This window comes from Opisthocomus hoazin, chromosome 8 (assembly GCF_030867145.1).
Source record: "Opisthocomus hoazin isolate bOpiHoa1 chromosome 8, bOpiHoa1.hap1, whole genome shotgun sequence".
NCBI classification, from domain to species: Eukaryota; Metazoa; Chordata; class Aves; order Opisthocomiformes; family Opisthocomidae; genus Opisthocomus; species Opisthocomus hoazin.
In genome coordinates, this window is record NC_134421.1 from 32,189,239 (window position 1) to 32,208,666 (window position 19,428).

Sequence of the window (19,428 nt, forward strand, 5' to 3'; positions counted from 1 at the left end):
TAAAAAGATTGTCCCCATCTTTCCTATAGGCTCCCTTTAAGTACTGAAAGGCTGCAATTAGGTCTCCCCGCAGCCTTCTTGCAGAAGTAAAATGTCTATGCTAAATGTAATGTAATTAGCTTTGACTTATTTTATACATATATATTATCCTTGACAAGACCTGCTGATTGTACAAGCTCACTAGCTTGAGTCTGTGGTTTGAGACCTGTTTTCTTGTTCAGGAAGATGTGTTTCATTTTGGAGAAATCAGCTGAAACTGATTTCAGAATTAAGTCAAAAATATCTGTATTGAAAGAGAATTTTTCTGGAGTAGCTTTGTCAAACCATTCAGCAATGTAATAACCCTTTCAATTGCATAGGTTCTAAAACTCCCAATAACTTCAGCAGAGGCAAAATTATTGAACAACATGAAGCAAACTTGAAGAAGTTGCTGTATCATACTGCTGTATGATAGGTTTCTTTTTGTATAATAATTTATGCTCTTGCATCTCCAAAATTAATATAATTAGCTTCTTGTAGGTCTCTGTGTTAACAATCTCCTGCAACATGCTCTGTAATGCTGAGGACAAACAGATTATACCCCGTGAATAATGTGTGCCTCTAAAGGAGGCTAGTGCCAGCCTGTTTAAGGCTTTACAGAATGTCATCTCTATATCGAATGATGTCTCTAAAGGAACAGGAAGCTGTTGAAGAAATTGAAGCACAGAAGTCATCCTCTTGTATCAGCTGAACAAGCAGAAAACTGTGTTGTACATCATCAAAAGACTCTGAACTGCCTTCCTGTGCAGGAAAGACCAGTACAGGCCATGTTACAGCAGATTATCCTGAAGTTAGCAATGGAAAGGATAACTGTAAAAGTGTGCTTCAGAAAGGAAAATGCCACCGTGCAAACCAACTTAATCACCTGAAGATCAGAACTGACAGATCCTGAAAAACTCACGACACCCAAAGCAAATGCATCTCCCTGCAATCTCCCTATAATAATTGTAATACCAATCACAGCCCCAATCCATCCCTCCAGTACAATCAAGTGGTCCATATAAGAAAAAAAAAGCAACTCTGCATTTTTGCAGGGAGGTAAAGACAGATAGCTGACAGGCAGCATACTGTCTCAGCTGAGAAAGAAAGGGTAATATCTCTGCTTCAGAGACAGGAATACATAAAACTGTGCATTATAACAATGCAGGTGATATCACAACTAAAGAAAAGTCTCAGACTTTCTTACTAGTGTATTTTTTATTTATACTTAGGCACATGCACACACACACACTCACAGAAGTATTTGGCAATGTTTTGAACAGATAGAGTCCTATAGATCTCCAGGGGAAGAGCCTGTGGAAACACAGAAAAAATACATATTAGCGTCTTTAAAATACTCTGTGAAAGAAATAAACTACTGAAGACAACTCTTACCCACATGTCCAAACTGAATGATAGTTCCCAAATAAGCCACTAGTACCTTAGAGTCAGACAAAGAACAGCGTGATCATTTAACATGTGATCACCTGCATAAGCAAAAATGCTACCACAGATTCCGGGCAACAACCCTATCTTAAAACTGAAATTCTGGAAACTGAAGACATCAATAGTACTTTTTAAACCAGATTTTGCAAATGGGATTCTTAAAACTTTCTGTGATAGAAGACATTTTTATACAGAATGGGGAAATGAAGTTCACATACACTCATTTTTTAACTCATCTGGGAGAAAAAATGTAACCCATCACCTTCAGGAAGGATTGACCCTCAGGCAAAACAAAATCATATTAAGAAACATCAACATTGCTGACTTTTACTATCCATTTAATTCTCTCTGTTCAGTCTCAAAAATTCTATTTCGGAGGTTATTTTGTTTTGCAACTATATCTCTGTGAATCCAAAATAAAGTGGCTTTAGAGTTCAAGGAAATCTCCAATGTGGATTATAATGTCTTCACAGAAGTACACATTTGCATAACAAAGTAACTATCTTGCCATAATCCTAGTTAAGAAGGAATTCTTTTCTTGGATGACGGTTTAGAAAGCTACACTGTCAAAACGTAATCAGAGTTGGATTCCTTTTTTCAAGTTTAATAACTGCATGCAAACAGATTTTGGAGAAATTTCCTAACTGAGCAAAAGGCAGCAGCATCATGGAAAGACAGTCCAACTTCGAGATATAGATCATATCTTCCAGAAAGTAACTAATGGTAAAGCAAATGTCTTCAAGCTGTCAGTAAATGTACCTTAGAGGATTCTGAAGGATTCTAAAAGGTTTTAAAAACTAGGTATCATAAGTTAGGTATCATAATTTGTCCCCTTTGTCATTTGAAAAGTGCTATTTATCAAAGCCTATTTGTCTACTTTATATAAAACCCTCTTCCATATTTCTTCGAAAAAACCTGCAATAGGCATGTAAGTCAGGAACAATTCTGTTTTGTTGTGTTTTGCTCAGCTTATTCCACTCCTCAAAACTGTTTCAGGTAATCCAATCAAATATTCAAATCTATGGTTCAATTCTATGGCTCATTTCCACCACTTAGTTGTTTTGTGATTAGTCTTTAAACATTCAGAACTTGATTCAGCTGCTTGCTCAGAAATCTATAGTGTTACCTAAGACACCTGAGGATATCCAGAGTCTCCATGTAGAAATGGCAAATATAACACAGGGAGTACAGGAAGACACCTATTCCTCCTGGAGCCCCAGCTGAGGGTTGAGCAGGATGCTGCTATACATTATACAGTACTACGAATAAATGTGTGGGCAACAGAGTCAAGTGCGGAGGGTGTATCTGATGTGCCGACCTCCTTTCACACTCTTTTCTCTGGGCCCTGGGATGAAGATATAGGTTTAACTTCTCTGTCTGCCTACGGTAAGTTCTTGCATGACCTTGAAAGCAGTCCTTTCCTCCCACTCTTCCTTAATGCCTCATGGGTTCAGGAGAAGTAAACAGCATTTTTTCATCATCTGTCTTGTATGGCCACATCCCCAAAGAAGCTAGGAGTGAACTCTCCATATATATTTCAGGGGAAGGTTAAGTGTCCTGTGAAAAACTAAGTACTCTAAGTCAGTACTTAGTGCAGCTCTGATGCTGATGCAGAGAGCTGCACATGAGCACCAACAGTCTTGTCAATTTACTTTGCACGTATACCATACGGCATTATGGTCACAAAATCAAAAAGGCCTTCTTAGCTCACTCTTCTACTCTTTCTTCTCCCAGAAACTCATGGTTTTGGATCCAGGACAATGTGTTTATGCAGTGCTTGTGATCTTGACCAGGGACAGTATACACAAAGAAAACATAAGTCATGCTAAAAAGGCTAAACTCTAGCTATAAGTTCATAGATTTAAGAAATGAAGAGAAGACACAAGAAGGTTATGATCTTAACAGAAAGCAAACTGAATGCAGATTTACTCTCAAAAGAGCACTTTTAGCTTATTAAGAGCAAGCAACACAAGTTTTATAAACGGTGTGCAGTCAGTTAAGTAGCTGTAGGGAACATGGCTTGTTCTTGCCAGGGGCAGCAAACGCATACATTTTGGCCCAGCTGGCCCTCACTGTAGTCCAAACTAGCTGCCTAGATCATTGTCACAGATATGTAGGACACATTACTCCCTGGAGTGCTTAGTCTGCTCTACAGTTCCAACAAAGCGAGCCCACATGACTAGTATAGGCTATACACTTAACTTTAAGTCTCTCTAAAGAAAATATGCATGATTATTTTTCCCCATGTCATCTCCTTGAACCCTGTGGCTTTCTGTCTGGGTTTGCATCATGCAAGTGCTGTGCCCCAGACAACAATCTAGACAGCGCTTTTGTCTTCCCAGCCTTCCAGTGTTGAGTGGGAATGTATTAAAGAATGCATTAGCAATATATTTAAAACCCGATCTCAAAAACCAATTTAGTTAGCTATCTCTCTACTAACAAAGCACAAACACTTAAAAACAAGGAAATGAATAGATGCCATAACAAACTGTCCACTGCTACCTCAAAAATTAATGCATATATCTCATGAAGTGTAATGAAATGCATATTTCATTACAATACAATGACCTTACTGACACACAGAAAGGTGCGTATTATTAGATGGGGGGTTTTATTATCTTGATTTCAGTAGCAGAATATATTCTTTAAAGGAAAGTTATTACACGGACAACACTAACAGCTAATTATCTATTGACAGCAAAATGCCATAGTAAGATACTTGTGGTACATTAAGAAAATGTGTATATCCTCAAGTAAGGGCAGAAGAATGGTTTCAGTTCACCCAAGATTTATGGATGGATTCTGCCTGCTGGCTTTAATTGTCTTACATAGATGCTACAATCAATACTTGAAATGCCCTTGCCTGATCCTAGCAAGATGACTCCGATTACCCAAATTACCTGCCTATTGTGCCTACACTCAAAATATAGTCTAGAGGAATAAATTAAAAGAGTAGGAAGCCCTGAGGGTGAATCAGAGTGGGATCATATACTTTGCCTTGTAATCAAACTCTTCCCAGCCAAGCCCTTTGTGCAGCTGCCCAGCAGGTATGCCGAAGAGATGAGCCTTTACGGACTTTGATAGCTGTGGGTGGGTGCAAGAACTCCTGGCTTCAGGCAGGTCCTCAAAACCCCCCTTCTACAGGGCACGTGGGTGGTTTGTTGCAAGCACTTTCCTCCTCCACCTTTGGGAGAAAAGCTGGAACCAGTTTCATTAACTTTAAAATGTTACCACTTGTGCAAGTGATAATTGGAGCACTGTGAGGTTTAGCTCAGTACGTTTATGTAAGACCTGTAAGACATTTATGAAAAGTCCTGGGCACCTCCACAGGGTGAGTAATGTTAGCAGTGGCAAGAACTCAGATGCTTACAGCACTGTATTTTGTTGAATGGTCTTTGTAATTACAGTATGAGTTTATTTTTCATAAGGGCTATGCTTTATTTGCTGCACAGTTGCTGGTAAAAATATAATATTTTGCATTTCTGTTTCACTTTGGTTTACAGTTGAAGTGTTGTTTTGCAGTAAACTGTCTGCTCTTGGTAAGCATAATGCAGGAGCACTGAAACTGGTAGAAATACCTGTAGCTTAACTAAATTTGGGAACATTGTGCCTTTTTATGTGCACAGAAAACCAGGTCAATCTTGTTTGTTTATTCTTTAGGCAGGATCAATTTTAAACTGTTCCTAACTATTCTTTTATTTGCTCTTAATTGCTTGGGATTCCAAAATGTATGACAGATGCTGGCCTCACTGTTTTGCCTAGTAACAATGAGGGGACTTTAAATAGTGTTTGTTTATGTATCTGACATTTTAGAAGGTAGAACATTTGCTTTTATTTATTACTTTATTTAGATAAACAGAATAAAACTTGGCATATATCTTTTCTTCTTTTCTTTATTCTTTCATTCAGACAGATTTAATAAAAGTTGACATACATTTTTGTTTATCGATATTGTAAATATTACCCATGTTCTGGCAGCACTTGAAGTCACCATAATGATCTAGAAAGCCCTCCAGCCCTAACTGACGTATAAACATCCTAAATTACACTCCCTACTGCCGGAAGAACCCTACAACTTAAAGAGAGAAGGGCGAGAAGCAAAGGTTAGGCAGAGATGTTTCATATTGGTTAGATAGTGTTGCCTCATTTCAACAGTGTGCCCTATTTATGTAGGACAGAGTATAGTCAAAATATCTTGCCTTTGCACTCCTTTTTGCCTTCTAGTTTTCATTTTCATGCCAAATTATCTATAGTGGTATGTGGTATGAGGGTTGGAAAAACGTGGGCATGAGTTATCTATACTCTTGCATGCGAGTGGGCAAGTACTAGGGGAGTGAGAGAAGGAAGGAAGAAGGAAGAGACAGAGAGGGAGTGTGCAGAGCAGAGACCCAAGAAGAGCAAGGGGGCACTTGGCTGAAGTACAGCCAGTTAGTGAGCAACAGCACACAGTTTTGCGGTGGCATGAAACAATAAGACAGACATCTCCCTGGAGATACCAAAATTGTTTCTAACAGTGCACAGTGTGTTAACCCCGTTGTCCACCACCAGCTTACATTTTCCTCCCTCCAACGTTGGTGAGACTCATCCTGTATCTCTTCTCTGGCTCCTTCACAGACTTTGCTTTTCGTTAACTTTGTGTCTGGACTGCTTATAATATATTCATTTTTAATGCTCCTTTGTATTAAAAGTCTCTTCTTACACAGGATCTATCTTCTCTTATTCCATCATAATTTAAACTCCATTTATTCACAGTTCTCATCCAGTTCATGACAGTGTTTTCTTTTTTTGCTTCTTAATTTCTAAACTTTAAAAATAAACCCGGATTCTGATCTCATGTCCACATTTACAAACCCAGACCAAGAAGGCTGTAGCAAATCTGGTTTTTATCTTCCTAGTAATCTGTCACCACTGAAAAAAATTTGGAATTTGTCCTCATAAGTTCAAAAGAATATGACAAAATCACCATGCTTAAATCAAACTCTCTTTGATCCTAGTTCAGCAAAGTCCTTGCACCACACCTAACATTTAGTTTGAGCATAAATCTCATTAAAATCAAGTACGTGCTTAAGGCCCTTAAACAGTCTCTCCTGGCAACAGACATCTGTAACTGGTTAGAAACATTTAACCATCCATAACTATCTTCCTGCACTGTGCTTCTGCTTCTATTGCTGCATTATCAATCTTCATTCCTGTCTCTTTGTGCCTGGACAGAAATTGCTTTGGTTTTCAAAAATCTAACTCACTTAAATTTATTCCTATCCCGTTCCCCTCCTCCTTTCTGTGCATGTAGAAATCTTTCCTTTCTATCAGCAGGACTCACTGAAAAGCAAACCAAACTCACATCCTCAGTGTGTCACAGTGACTTTGAGCCCTCTTCGCTCTGCCTTCTGTAACTTTTTACCCTAGAAATTCCACATGCCCCCTGTGGAATGTGTATTAGTGCATGATTTTCGCCTTTTCATTTTCACGTTATTCAGCCAGATATTCTGTGGATCCCATTAATGGCTTCAACCTCTGAAGTACAAGCTTTCAAACCAAGACACGCTTTTGAAAATACTTGTTTGCAATTGTTTCTTAACCTCTTTCTTTCCTGGATTGCTTCCTATTGTAATCAGCAATCTTCTCAGACAAATTAAACCCCCTCCAGTAGTATTTTCTACTCACCATATTTATCTTATAAAGCTTCAAGCTCTGTTCGTTTTCAGTCTCTTTTTCTTTTTTTTTTTTTTGAGGTTCTCTAGATATGTTAATAAACATATTATTCCATACCCAGTATTTCATGTCTATCTCAAAAAGGGATTACTAACAAAAGTAACTCAGGTTTACTACTTTAGTCTGTATGAATTCTCTAGGATCTGTTTACACTAAAGCCACAGGTAAATTTTCAACTACCTCTTCTATTTGCATCCTTTCCTCCTATTCCATCACTATCCACAACCAAACTTATGTTAATGGCACATTTGAATTTCAGGACAGATGTTGTTAACTAGGGGATGCATTTTGCTGAGCTTTACAAGGTGACAGATGAGCTACATTTCATGACAAACAGAATCAGGGCACAAGAGGTGGAGCCAGTGGCTGGATCTGAAGCCAGCAATTCGGCCCCATTGCTTTGGTTGCAAACCAGCAGAAAGTTTCCCTTCTTTGACTTCTAAGAGCTTCCACCTTCGCCTTTAACACACATATGGTGAGATGGCACAATGGGAGCGTGAGATGTTTGTGTTAATGCAGGTGTAATAAGACTATTCACCCAAAAGTTTAAGAAGAAAGGGAGCATGCAGTCCTAACACAGGACCTTTTTTAGTAATTTCTTTTTTAATCACTTACACTCAGATTCTTGAAAGTATTTAGCATCCTAATTTTCAATTAGTATCAGCTAAATTGCTCCATGAAATGAATGACGGTTACATGTGTAAATACCATTTAATTCTGGACCTTTGAACTTTTGGACACCTTTTTACTGGCCTCCAGAGAGGTCAGTGAAACTAATGAAAAAATTAACATCAGCTATTGTGAGTCAGAGCTGAAATGGAGAACCTCAGATTTCCCACTTGCATGGTATTAGAAAGAAATGAATCCCTTTCATCTAAATATAGCTCTTCCTTCACCATCTTCACATGTAAAATTCAGAAGCTTAGCTCCACCAGTGGTATCGGTGAGATGCTTTCCCAACCCACTTTCAGAAAAAGCCATCAGAAATTGTTACTGAATGTCATTTTCAGTATCAGCATTGCAGCTTCTGTCCACTGCAGATTAAAAGTCTCTTTCAAGCACCACTTTGAATTAAGTAAATCGCAGTAGCACTCCAGCTACCCTGTAATCTCCGCTGGAACACTTTCCTGGAATATTTAGACTACAAACTTATTACTATCAGCATCATGGAAATCAGGAGACTGTGAAACCTCTTTTCTACAACAAGGCTCCAGAGGAGAGTGAAAGCTTTTAATTTTCAGCAATCCCTTTACAGAGTACAGTATTAATGTGGCAGGGATATTTTCCTTTAAGGGCTAGGCAAATCCAAGTTGGTAATAAACCAAACTTTTATTCTTTGTATTATATGTTCGCTATTACTCAGTTTTATTTACAAATCTCTTCTCTGTGGAATATGTTGTTCAAAATGCCTGAAGTAATAACTATTGCAGTTAATACCTTTACAGTATTTCAGTTTATATATTAATGAAGAAAGATTTAGTGATAATTAGCTATATGTATTAAATAGTAGAAACCAGGAAGCGTTTAAACTGAATTTAGCACCTTCCATTGATTAATATCTTTTTTCATTTACGATTTGTGAAATAATATATATTGCCGCCTTAGTACCTTTATTGCACAGAGTCTAGTGATGCAAATGCTCTGTTTAAAGTACAAAGTAGGCACTGCTTTGAGGATGCACATGTGAACACAAAAGATCAAGTGTTACAGCCAGGATTCATGTCCTCATCTTCAGGCAGTCGTTGTTACTATTCTACATCGTAAATGTAAAGACAGAAGCAACTCATGAAAGATTCATGCCTTTGGCAGCCTAAGTCACCCTTTGCAGGTGACTAACTTGCACCATGGGGCAATTTTATACAGATACTTCTTCATTTAAGCCCATAACCTAACAGATGTTTAAGCCTCTACTTTCTATTGCAATAAATTTAACAAGGGCACCTTGGTCGGTCTACCAGTGTCTAGCAAGACTTTCAAAAGCAACTGGGCACCTAGGCTAGAATTCAACTCATCTAACTTCAGGTGTCTCCAGTGCAAATATCTATAGCTGAACTGGACACGTAGATTCTGATTACAGCAAAAGGATACAAATAATCAACAAACTTACTGAAGGTTACAGGAAGCAATTCCTATGTCGGATGTAGATGTTTGCTCTAGAGTGAGGTGCGGGCAGCTATAGCAGCGACACTGAAAGTCAGCAGAGCTGAACCCCATACCATTAATTTGAATCAAAGTTCATGCAGAATTTACCTTCCCCTTAGCCACTTATTCTCTGCTAGGCATCTGAATACCATCAAGGAAATGGTCCTCACAATCCAGCTATATTCCCAGTGGAAAACATCTCAGTTTCAATGGAAGTTGGGTCAGACTCTGACAGTAGTTCACACTAACTAGCTATAAGTATCAATTACTCTGTATGATTACAACCCAAAGTAAGCCTGGTCATACAGTCATGCAGAGAGGCAATGTCTAAGGCAAAATTAAGCTGCATTTGCTTCTCAGCCTTCTCAAATGTGAGATATAGTAAAGCCTGATTTGGTCCTACTTCTAGACAGGAGTGATTTTATGGCTACCTAGACGCATTCTCATTAATGCAGGGCAGAGTTTCTATGTATTACTTGTCTTAGGCATCAATTTTTCATTTGCAGTTTGTTCACAGAACTCTTCACTTGTGCCCTTGAAGAGTCATCTTCTGCAAATGACTGAACTCATTGCATTACACAAAGTACACCAGTAAAATATTTTTGGGAAGTGAAACAGCATTTTACTCTTTTCAAACTGTTCCTTATATTCATAATGCCAGATCCATCACTGGGTAGAAAAAAAGCATTCTAACAGCATGATTATGGCACTAGGTATCCCTTTGAAAAAGTCTACATTATGAAACATTATGAGACTGGCTAATTGTGGACAAAATCAGGCTAGAAATAAAGTGCCCATTTTTTACTACAAGTTAATTAACTAATGCCTGTATTGAGTATACTATACATTCTGTATCATCCAAATTCTTTATAATAAAATTGTTCTTTCTCACAGATGTGCAGTGCCTTGATCAGAAGATGCAGTGTTGATCTACACTTGGTGAAATTATGTCTTGCATTACAAGAAGTCAGGATGTCTGACCACTGTGGTCCTTTCTACCCTTAATATCTAAAGCTTTTTCTCACTTTGACCTTGAACCAAAGCCCAGTGTATGTAGTGGGAAACCTTCCTTTGGTTTCAAAGGACACCTCCCTGCAAACTGGCTATAATGTGCAAAATCACAGAATCACAGAATCACAAAATCACAGAATGTTCGGGATTGGAAGGGACCTCTGCGGGTCATCTAGTCCAACCCCCCTGCCGAAGAAGGGTCGCCTACAGCAGGCTTGCAGAGGACGTTGTCCAGGCAGGTCTTGAATATCTCCAGAGAAGGAGAATCCACAACCTCCCTGGGCAGCCTGTTCCAGTGCTCCATCACCCTCAGAGGGAAGAAGTTCTTCCTCGTGTTCAGACGGAACTTGCTATGCTTCACTTTGTAAAATCACTTATCAGGACTCCCAATGGCTGGGACAGAAAGAAAGACTTCCATTTACCCTTGGAAATGGGATTTACTTACTGGAACAGAGGCTTCCTGTCTGCATAGGCATGAATTTTACACAGACAGTTTTCAGGATTGCTGCCTGTTACACGGAGTAACCCTATACAATGTAGGTTGTACAGTGGAAAACGTGCAAAAACCTAAAATTAACATCACAGTAGGAAAATTAATTTCTGGATACTAATTTAGTGTTGTACTCTTAAAGTTAAAGGAGTAGGAGTGTAAGGTATATATTCATGTATAAGGACCAATTTCCTGCCTACCTAAGCCCAGAAGTCATCTTATTGAAGATACGAAGATTGGCTTAGAAAAGAAAGGAGGATTTTGCCTTTAAATTACTTTGGGCTTATTTTCTTTGGGAGGAAACGTAGAATGTAGTTAATTATGATTGTTTCTCATTATGTTACTCATTAATAAATAAATCCTTCCCATCTTCAGAAGCCCATCTTGCTGAGAAAGTTCCGTACTTTATTTACATCTAAATTACTGTTGAATCATTTCAATGGGCTGTATATGGCGTTCCTCAAGTTTTAGTTACCCTGTGACTTCCCTAGGGTTCTCAAGTTGGTAATTCAAGATTAATGAGACATTGGCTCTCTATTAGGAAGCTATTTAAGAATATGCATTTAATTATTGTGAATTATTACAGGAATTAATATGATCTGACCGTTTTATTAATACAAGTTAACTAAATGGTGTCTGGTTTACCCCAGTACAAGGTTCCCTAACAGGACATTTTTTAATTACACTGTTCTGATAATTACAGCAAGTCATACCACACACAGAAAGGATCAACGTTTCAAACAATGGTCTTCTGTTTTGTTCAGCATCATCTACACATACATTTGTGTATTTGGATCTGGGTTAAGAGTAGTAGACAACAGACACAAATGCACAGGCTTATGCTTGTTATTCATTTTATAGGCACAGCAGTTGCCTAAACAAATAGATGTGTTCAAAAATAGCCTTGCAAGTGCTCAGAAAAGACATGTGGTTTCACTGGGAACCCTTTGGTGTTCCCATAGGTAGCTTTCTGTTTTCTCTGAATACAAATGGCCAGATTCAGCCTGCACGCAATCAAATGGAGTGATACTGTCGGAGCACTCTCATTAATTTTAATGAGGCTAGTTTCTGAATAAGCTGCTATTCCATGAGTGTAAAGGTGACCATATCTGGTCCAAAGTGGCTGCTCCACTGTATCACTCCAGATTAGATTTTCTAATTTGTATGACCTGAGTTTGGGGTTTAGATTTTTTTTATTTAATTTTAGAAGCTTTTCACATGCGATAGCTTCAGAGGGAATATTTTTACTTTCTCTAGAGAGTCAAAGGAATTGGATTTCCAGCTCTTCCATCAGTTCTTAACAGCACGGACATAATGTTTGCATTTTACTGACAGTGTTAGGACAGACAATATTTGGGGCAAGCAATGTTTTATTTTCATCTCCTTTGGCCTGCTCTTGCTCCTACTGTCATGCATGACAATGTCACTGTTTGTCTCAGCGATAGCCAGATCTGGCCCTGACTCTGGGAGGATTGCAAAGTGCGTATAAAATACAAAGATATATTGACTAAAATAAAACATTCATTTGTTGTGAGTTTTTTGGGGGTTTTGAATTGACATCTGATGAGATTTTCTTTCCAAAGATTAAACAGTTTTGCTGTTGTCCAGGGGGAACATCTTGAAACTACACATCAATGCTATTGTGATTTCCTTGTTCTACTAGCATTGTTCTTTAACTGCTAAGATCTAAAACACAAGCACCTGACTAGGATGGGGGTGATCCCATAAAGTTCTCTGTGACATCACAGTTTATATCACAGGCAATGGGTACCCTACCATAGACGCTGCCTGGATAATGCTAATAATAGACCAAGATTTGACCCTCAGCCAAAAAAAACACCAACAGATAAGTCTTATATGTGATTTTTGGAGGCCAAGCCATCTTTCAGCCTGAGGAGTTCTGCAAAACTGTGCCCCTCAAGGCAGGAAGCCATTAGTACTGTAATCAAGAAACTTGAAGGGAGACAGAAATTTAAGTAAAACCAAGCTGGATGACACTTAAGAAGCTACATTTCACTCACTCCGATATCATCTAATACACTGCTAGCCCTCCATCTATTGTCTAATTATCACACAGTTTTGCTTTTTGGGTATCCTTTCCCTATTGTCTGCATGGAACATTCTCACTTTCCAGACACTTAACCCTCAGATTTACTTCTTCTGTTACTAAATTCAAACCAGTTCTAGTTCTGGTCTCCGAGTAATAAGGTCATAGGGTAAGCAGAACAAACGCAACCAAGATACAAGCATGTGTCACATATCACCCATAAGCATACCTTACTTGCCACTGTACAAATCAGATTTGTCACTCCAAGCTACTCTGCTCTGAACACAACTGTAGCACTGGTTAAACAACAACTCCAGAAGTGACAACAGCCTGGGAGTATAAGGGTCCTTATGCACAAAGCACCAAGGAATTATGGCAATATTATGATGAACAGATAATGGAGAATTCATTTGCAGTGAATTATAAAGGGCCTAAATAATTTGGGTTTTAGCAGTCCTCTTACCTCTGCCTTTTTTACTACATTCAAGGCTGTCGGTGCGTTGTCTTGGCAGACACGTACCAAGAATTACAATAATCCAATCTGAGGAGATCATGAGAACATGAATCTAATGAATCTAGGCCAATAATTACAGCTCATTTAATTACCTCTGAGATAAAGCAGGAGCTGTAATTTTTTTTATAATTGATGTTGCTGACATCTTTGTACCTTTTAAGTGTATTGGTTGTAAAATCTGCCATGTTAATGTTGAAGTTGATAAAAAATGTCACAAAGTAAAGCAAAGATAATGGAACAGGAGAGTCTCTAAATGTCAAATAAGTAGAAAGGTATTGATAGATAGACACTTCACTGCCTTTATGCTGCACAAGAGTTTTGCAATAGATGTACAACGCATGTGAGGAGAGAATCAGGATCTCCTGGGTGAGATAATTTCAAGGTTTTGTTTGGTCAGATTTTCTGAATGTAATTCTAATTTTTTATACTTGCCTTAGGTCATCATCATGAAAGCAGATGCATTAGACTATACACTTGATGGAGGAATCTATGTTGTTATACAGACATCCACGTTAGTGTATTGGATATCTTCAGGCCCCAGACCTGGTAAACTTGTAATTACATGGCAACTATATGCAGGTAAATTGCCTTATCGAAGTTTTGTATCTGTCACACTGGGAATTTGGAAATAGTCCCTTTAACAATCAAAAAAAATGTCTGTCTCAATTATCTTTTTTCATACAGAGCACTGATTATTCTTTCTCCATGGACTGATCCTGCACCTCTGCAGACAATGAGTTTTACAATCAATGAGAGTTTAACTTCATCGGGAATAGGAGCAGGTCCTCTGTGCCTAATGGACCTTGAAATTAGCACAACTTCTTTATATTTTGGCTTTTGCTCCAGTACTCTCAAGGCCAGCACAGGTTTCAAAGAGGTGGTTCCAGCCAGCTCACCCTTCTCCTGCTGGACCTTCAACAGCAGAGGACAAACGGATCTGAAGGTTGGTTCCACACAGGCAGGAGAGTTTGTTACACAACCTTGGTTGGTCGGTATGTGAGAGTCATGTGTGCCTTTGTCAATAATTTAGTATTCTTTCCTTCCTCACATATTAGGAAGTATCTTGGTGGTCAGGGATATGGCCCATGACTCCAAAGCACACTATGGGATAGTCTTGCAGAGCTCAGCTCTCCATGCAGGGGCACTTCTGACAGTGGGCTGAGCAGCCAGATGTTTTTTCTCCAAGCACGTGGCATTGATCCTACCAAGAAGAAGCAGCTCAAAGAGCACCAGCCCTCTTCCTACACCATGGACCCGGTCATCTCCCCATAACAGGGCTGCCCAGACACGAGGGAAGAAAAGGAGGTTTATGGGAGGGATGTAAGATCAAGATCTAATGCAGATAGCCAGCTGAAGTTGTATAGGTCTATTAATCTGCAGAATGAGGGCAATAATGTGTACTTTCTCTGCCTTAAATTAGTTTAAAAATTCTTCAAAATTATATCTGCTTGCACTAGTTTACCACCTAGTGCTGCTACATTTCTTGATGCCTATTCTAGCTGTATCAGTCATGACCTGTTGTAAAAACAACAAATAATGGATATTTATTATTTATAGCATCATTTGACAGATAACACGTGAAGTGAATCATCCTGCTGCCTCTTTGAACAAAACACAAAAGTATACACACACATTATCCTGTATAAAAATACCCATGAAAAACCAGACCTGATCATATTTTTCGTTAGTGGAACACAAAAAATAACGTCATTTGTTGTGAAACCATTTTAGAACCACAGAAACCGTTTATGATTTTGACTTTGTCAGAGTAGTTCATTGTTTTCCTGACATTTTTTTTAATTATATGCATTGTACATATTTAATTCATTTATGCATACAGAAGAGAAAAGACGTAGTTTCTCTCTATGGTCCAACATGCAGCTAATAGTCATTCGGGCTTCAGTCATTTCACACAAGGTTGAGCTGCAAAACTCCATTTATCTCAACAAAAGAAGAGGAACATTTATTCAGAAATGTAATGTGGACACGTAACAGTGAGAACTGGGCAAACAGGGCTCCGGTATTACCTGCACAAAAAAAAAACCTTTTGGAAACCACAGCATTTCAAGAGGAAAGAAATAATAAACTGTTTGCCCTTTGCTTCTTTGATCTTGGATTATACTGATGAAAACAACCGGTCGTAGGAAAAGAAAAACAAGGTCATCCCTATGGGACACAGCATAAAAAGTGAGAGGATTATGTGCTTTCACCCCTCTTAGCAGACTGTTGTGACACCACATTTTTAAAAAGTCTATGATAATAATAATAGAAAGAAACTATAGACTCGTCACCTGCTTTAATAATCTCATATGATTGATCTAAGAAGTGACATTTAGAGTGTTATTTAGATACTGCCAGCTAGCTGGTTGGAATCTAACACTTCAAAATATTATTTTTTATTTTAGTGTACCAATGAAATAGCGTTGCTGTAAGTTCTTTTACGGTGGCATGATTTTGAAAAAGCAGAGGACTCATGGGTCCCATAAGATCTTGAACAAAAACAGCAATAAAGTTTGTAGCTCCTACATGACATCATGATTACATTTGTTTTTCAGATTTTTCCACATAACAGCTGTCTTTAAACTCCTCGGAACAGATCTTCTATTTACTACTAATTTGAGACCTGCTTAAGCAGAAGAAACAGACCTATGCAACAAACATAGAAACAAATCTCCTGTATGAGAAAGGTCTCTCCCCAAATGATTGAACACCCCAGCCCACTTAAATATCTCATCCACTTCAAAGTGCACTGATAGCCAGATGAAGGAGTTTTTCTTCCTTCAAAACTTAGGAGCATCTTCATAACATTCCTTAGAACAGGAAGAAAGTCAAATTAGACCAAGTCAAGAAAGGAGATGACGAAGAAGAGGAGAGATAATAATACAGATGCAGAAGGTATTAGTAACAAGATGGGCACACTGATACTGTTGGTCTCTTAATCTCAGTCCCACCTATCATCTATACTGCTCACCTGCAGGCACAGACTTACGTTGTTCTCCAGAGAATACCTAAATGGAAAAGTTAATAGAACTCACGTAACTGTAAACTCAGCTTCTCTAGCCAGAAAGGCTGGAGCCAAGTACTTTACAGGCCTGTCCACTAGCAGAGAGCTCAGATATAATTTTTGCTGATTCTGCAAGTGACTTTTATCTAACCTAGCTCAGCCTAGACACCACCTGAGCTAAGCCCCCTAGTTCATGGAAAGATACAGGTGCTTTACAGGCAGGAGTTATCTGACCTAGCTTACATGACTAATTTAAGATCAAGCAAATTGTATGCCGTGAGCATGCTGTTCTGTACATTGGCTTTAGAGGAAAACCTTCAGAAGAGCTGTAGCTTTGGTGTTGGCATCCACACTGCAGATGTTGACATTTGGTCAAATGAATCCTTTCAGGGTATATACCTGAATCCAGGGCACAGCTTGGCTTCTGAACGCCTATGGATACAGAAAATTCATAGTTCAGTAGGTTTAACGCACTCTCTCTGTTCCTCAGTTGGGTTTACATGTCCCACGATGCAGAAAGTGGCCAAGGAGAAGCAGCTGACCATGGCTGGAGTTCATTGTCGAAATATCTAGCTAAGAGATATTTAAGCTTTTAATTAATAAATGTATAAAACTTATGTGCAAAATGTCATGTTGATTACTACTTTTGCAAGTAGTAGGAGAATGGTTGCATTATGCCTACCAATTGAGCTATTGAGGTGGGTAGATTACACAAGTAAGGAGGTCAGGAATAGACAAAGATTAGGAGACAGACACCAAATGGGGAGAAATGCATCCAAATCCTGCCAGCTGTCACAATCCAGAAGGTGCTGGTACCAAATTGTTGTTCTAATATGAGCATTCTACTCTTGCCTTGCATTTCACCAGCATTGGGAAATGCGAAGGAGGTTCTCAACACATTTCTCAAAATAGCTTTTCTATCTGTGATTATGACAGTTGTCACCTTGATTTCATATGCCAAGATATGTGTTGTCTACTTTATCTTACTCATCATTCTGGACACATATCACACCTATTCTTTGCTTTTAGCCTAGCAAGGCTCACCTTATCCTAAGCTAGATAAGTCAACCAGACAGATCACCTCAGTCCATTTTCCTTCAGTTATTAGACAGAAAGACAAGAATTTTAGCTCACATTTTAGGGTCTGCTTTCTAGATATATAAAGAGGAGGGAGATGAAGACCAATGAATTTGAATCCTGATTCTTTTCCAGTATTGAATTAAAATCTTTCCTATCTTAGCTTCAATAATATTAAATGGTTAACTCGCCTTAAAAGGGAAAATTGTTGCAAGAAGTGATACTTAACCATTCTGTCTTTACTCCTGTATCTTGCTGTCTACCAATGGTTGGAGATGAATATGTGCATATTTTCCTGGAGAAGAATGCTTTTCTGAATTACGTCCTTAACTATTACATATTAAAGAGACATGGTCGTGACGAGCATTTTGCACTTCACTGAAAATAAGCCACCACTGGAATGGAAGAGACAGTTGTCCAGCCATTTACAGCACCATTATCCAATAGTTCATGGCTGAAGATACACAAATTCTTATTGAGATTAAATTCTCAGAGGTAATTTGACATAAATAAAATACAGTTTTCTGATACAGAATTTAACATCTGTCTTTGCTTAGCATTTTAATTTGCTTTTCTTTCTCCCCTAAAGTGAACAAAATGTGTTGAAAATCTACATCTCAGTCCACAGAAATGTATTTTTCTTGGCATCCCATATCGTGTTTCCTTCTTTCCCAAGTTTGCTGTTCTCAGCTTCCCAAGTACATCAATCCCCCAGCTGCATCTGATAATTCTCATCTCAACAACAACAAAAGAGAAAAAAGAAAAACCCTCTGCAAAAATAATATATTCATTTTCATGTCAAATTTAAAAGAAAAATAAGTAAATGAACAGCTGGACTAGAGTAAATGATTTTTGACTAGTTTAAGGGAATTTTATATACAATCTTCTCTAAGTATTTCCTCCACACCTGCAGCAACCTCTTTTTCCTCCACCTCCTATTGCATTCTGACTGAGCATGATGATAGCATGGGATCCTGAATCATCAGTTAATCTGGAAAACATCCTGCATTGCAAGAAACACAGTTAACTCTACTTTTTAATTTGGTGCCTTCCTCTTCTTCCTCTTTCTATCATAAAAAAACAAGGCTCTAGCGAGTCTTCATACCAGAATAATGAAAAATTTTGCCATGGGGAAATGGTTTATTGTACAAGAGCATTACAAAACAAACCTTTAGTGTAAATTGGGTTATTTTCAATGATTTTATTGGAACTCAGGAAGTTCTTTCCTATATCAGAGTTGAGGGCAAGGAGAGCAGTTGCCTGATTAGTGGAACGGTATCCATAGAGAAGCATTTCTCTAATGTTCCCTTGCCACCCAGAAAAACCCCCATGAATGACATTATTTCAGCATCTGCATAACTATGCACAGTTTGGTGCTCTCACTAAGAGCTATGAAATATGTTCTAGATATTTCTACAGTCCTGTTCTATTACAACACAGAACCTGCCATTTTTCTCCCCCAGTAAACCTAGAAATAAGCATTAAGCTTGCTTAGGCTCCACTCATTTAAATATTTTAAAATATGAAAATGGGATTAAATGCATTTTGGAATTATGCAAAACTACAGTAGACCTATAAAGGAAAAATTTCTCTGATTTCTGATATTAAGATAAGAATGTATTATGAAAAGAAGATTATTAGATTATTGAAAAAAAGAAAGAAAAGTTTTATTCACCTAGGAAAGTTTGACAGAATCAATTACGACAAACTATGGGCAATGTGTACTTCAGAAGATAATAAATTCTTGTATTCTCTGAAAAGAAAGCTGATGCAACGTAGACTTTTTTTTCTTCTACACACTGTCACAACATTACTTGATAAGTATTGTTACTTCTGTTGATTGTTAAATTTCTCAGACAATGAGACTGACATATCAGCTCCCCTAATTGAACAATTTATCAAGAGTGTTTGCCTTCTAGAATGAATATTCTGAAGGACAGACAAAAAACAGAGTCTGCAAAAACTAC

At 38.2% G+C, this 19,428-nt stretch overlaps 1 long non-coding RNA gene across 1 annotated transcript in view; it reads left to right on the forward strand.

Annotated features, from left to right (window-relative positions):
• The window catches only part of LOC142362300 (uncharacterized), a 68,714-nt gene extending 49,546 nt beyond the window's left edge, over nucleotides 1-19,168 (forward strand). Inside the window, exons 3-4 of the long non-coding RNA XR_012764930.1 lie at nucleotides 13,818-13,959; nucleotides 14,065-19,168. This is a non-coding gene — a long non-coding RNA (uncharacterized LOC142362300). The remainder of the gene's footprint in view (nucleotides 1-13,817; nucleotides 13,960-14,064) is intronic.
• The last annotated feature ends 260 nt before the right edge of the window (nucleotides 19,169-19,428 follow it).